Here is a 3558-nt window from a genome sequence, read left to right as displayed (position 1 = left end):
GGCTCCACCTGTCAGCGGAGGGTTCAGAACTCGGTCACCTGCTTCACGAGTCTTGGTCTCCCGTATTGCACGCGTTCAGGCCGGGTCAAGTCCACCTCCTCGACGCGCTGCAGCCCGGGTCGGCTTTTGGCTTGAAACACGGAAAATGGCCGCTAAAAGAGCCCCTTGGGTGCGCGGGGGTTAGGTTAGGTCCATTTATGTGACTTGTTCCGTGTTTTTGGCCAAACCCCAGCGCGCTCGCCACTCAGCTGTCGCCTGCTCCTGTGAACGGAACGGTCAGAACTCGGTCCTGCTTTAAGGGCGTTGCGCTGCCGCATTGCACGCGTTCAGGTCGGGTCAAGTCCACCTCCTCGACGCGCTGCAGCCCGGGTCGAATTTTGGCCAAAAACACGGAACAAGTCACATAAATGGACCTAACCTAACCCCCGCGCATCCAAGGGGCTCTTTTAGTGGCCATTTTCCGCTTTTCAAGCCAAAAGCCGACCCGGGCTGCAGCGCGTCGAGGAGGTGGACTTGACCCGGCCTGAACGCGTGCAATCCGGGAGACCAAGACTTGTAAACCAGGACCGAGTTCTGAACTCTCTGCTGACAAGTGGAGCCAACAGCCGAGTGGCGAGCGCGCTGGGGCGTGGTTCACAAGACACTTACGGCCCAGGGATCGAGTCCTGGTAGGGGCGAACACTTCGTTTTTTGTTGTTGTTTTTTTGCATTGGGGGAGGGGGGGGGGCTGAGTAGGCGGTCAAGTCTACCTCCCCATGTCGGCTGGTCTTTTGTCCTAACCCTTGGTCCCCGCGCCGCAAACTATTAAATTGGAAAAAACGAGCCTCGGTCAGTATTCGAACCGACAACCATCGGCGTCCCGGGCGCGCGCTCTACTATCTGAGCCAACGATGCGGCTACTACATAGGTGAAGCTTATCTCCAACGTGTCTCACACCCCGAAACATATGGCTGGCAGAGGGGCAAAAGGGTTCCGTCGACCAGATTCGAACCAGCGACTGTTTGCGTACCGGCCCATCACATCAGGTGTCGCACGGCTGTAAAGTCATGGCTAGCGGAGCGCGAAAAATATCACCCAGCCGGGATTCGAACCAGCAACCAGGTACACACCGGGCCCGGATGCTACCGACTTGGCCACGACGGAACGATAAAGAGCATCACTGCGACAACACAACGACTGACGCCCGAAGACACTTGGCCAGCAGAGCAGGAAAAATAATCGCGTCTATAGACGGTTCGGTTTAAGCTGACTCAGTCATTGTCGGCTGTAGCTACAATCGTGTAGCTAAAAACAGGTACGTAATTTTTCCCGCTGTGGTGGGGATGTGCGCCTGCGAGACTCGTGGTAGGCCAGCCCGCTACACACGCATGCACTGCAGGCAAGATGTTGCCTACCTACCAGGCGCTATGAGAGCTCGCATGGCTGAACTTGGTAGTTTCGGAACGGTGAGTGACGGACGTACCTTCTGGACTGGTTAACGGGAGTATATTTTGACCACTGTGGGTGAAAGAGGCTGTTCCCGCGCTATCACAACAACATATGCTGACGACTGCGGTATACGAACGTTCTCTCCTTTGTATTATTTATGACTGGACTTGGCCATGACTTGGTGCATAGCTCCAAAAAAATAAATTCAAGACAAATTATTCAACAATTTATTGACCGATGGAATGCAGAGATGCTAATATATTACACAAGCACTGCTCTGTACATGAACGTATGACTGAACACAAACACTATCTACACCACTATTTCATTATGAGCCTACTTTTCATAAAAATAGAAATCTACATGGCATTCTTTATTTTTTGTGTAGTACGACAAAAGAATGAAAACATCAAGAAATTGGTATCGATCTTTTCTCATCTTTGAGCTAAATAAATTCTTTAGAAAATGACACCTGTGAAACTTAATAAAAACTCTTCACGCACAATACTGATGAAATGGCAATGAATGATGCTGTGCCAAATACATTACTGAGTTATTGTCTTAGAGGATAAGAGAAAAATTGTCTTGCCTTCTACACAAACTAAATAGATGTGATGAAGGCAATGTGTTGACTTTTAGATGAACACAATTTCTAATTAAAACAACCAAAACTGGTAAGGTAAATTACAGATAGCGAAAACAGTTCTCTATACACGAGATAGGCAAAGGATTCTTCGAAGTTTCATGAGAATTAGACAACAACAGCAAGTCCCACTGAAACACAAATTCATCTTAGAATACAGTAATACACATCATAGGAAAAAGCAAAAGCATCAGCACACAGATCATGGATGAGAAAATTTTAAAAGTCATGATTTGGTTGAAATATTTGCATATGTACTGTTTACAAGCCCCTACACATTAACACAGTGACAAAGTCACACAAATAGCTTAAATGATTTCTTATACATTTTTTCACAATATAGAATTGGCTGAAGTATGATTAGTAACTGTTCCATACAATGTAAATTTCCTATACATATTTAAATCAGTGTGTATGACCTGAGGCCAAACTAGGTATGTACTTTAAATTATCATGTGGGTTGGAAGAAAGTATGAGTCTTTCTTCAACAAAAATTAAAAATTAAGATTTAAAAAAATACTTTAAAGTATTCAATAATGTGGAAAAAATTAATTAATCAGCAATATGAACTTCCTGCAGAGTAGAGGACAATACTAAGCAGCCTCAGATAATACACATTACAACAACAATTTCATCACACTTTTGTTAAGATAGAGAAGGAAGAGCCGCTCATGAATAAAAGCAAAATGTACAATTAAAAAAAAAAACAGCTCAAAAAGGTAACAAGAATTAAAAGTCCAAAGAAGCTCAAAAATAACGCACAGCCTAAAGAAGAAATTTTTACAAGACATCTACTAAATGGTTATGATTTCCAACATAATGGTTATAACGCCGAAGCATTACATCTCTACATCATATACAGTTAAAAATCAAACTTTTACCAGTATATTCCGAACTGTGGTGCATCTATTACACATAACTAAAAGTCAGTATGAATGAAACATGCAATCTTCACAAAATATCTAAAATTCGCTCAAATGCACACAAATTATAAAAGAAAACCTTATTACAATTGACCTCAAGCTTCTAAACTGAAATTCAACAGACAGCAAGAAAGAGTCAGACAAAAATGTCCAGATGATGAGGCTGATGCTTATTCATCACACAAAATCTTTGCTTTCATAATTTACTTAAATCCTATAACTGTAAAGCACAAACAATTAAAACCAGGCAGTAGCGGAATGTCATTGGATAAAGTCAAGATAAGTGAAGAAAGGCACATCATTTGAATTACACATTCAAGCAAATGTCAAAATAACCAAACCCAACTCTTTGACACATTCCTCCTCTGTATAGTGATCCAAATTTTGAATAAAGTACAAGATGGACAAAAATACCTCTTCTTAGATTAGATAAGGAAATAAGGCCAAAATTAATAGCTCCAAGGAAAGGAAAGGGCCAGAGAAAAAGAGACTGAGTACATGTGCTGATTTGGAATTGAAAAATTTATAGGCAATATTGTTTTTTTGTTTTTTTTTAAAGAGACA

General features: G+C 42.6%; 1 protein-coding gene across 2 annotated transcripts in view; it reads left to right on the top strand.

Annotated features, from left to right (window-relative positions):
* The window catches only part of LOC113205707 (uncharacterized), a 26124-nt gene that overhangs the window by 21078 nt on the left and 1488 nt on the right, over positions 1-3558 (top strand). The gene's annotated exons all lie outside the window — the stretch shown is intronic.

Source organism: Frankliniella occidentalis, unplaced genomic scaffold, assembly GCF_000697945.3.
Source record: "Frankliniella occidentalis isolate FOCC.00 unplaced genomic scaffold, Focc_3.1 Scaffold1, whole genome shotgun sequence".
Classification (NCBI taxonomy): domain Eukaryota; kingdom Metazoa; phylum Arthropoda; class Insecta; order Thysanoptera; family Thripidae; genus Frankliniella; species Frankliniella occidentalis.
This window is presented reverse-complemented; position numbering and strand designations above follow the sequence as displayed.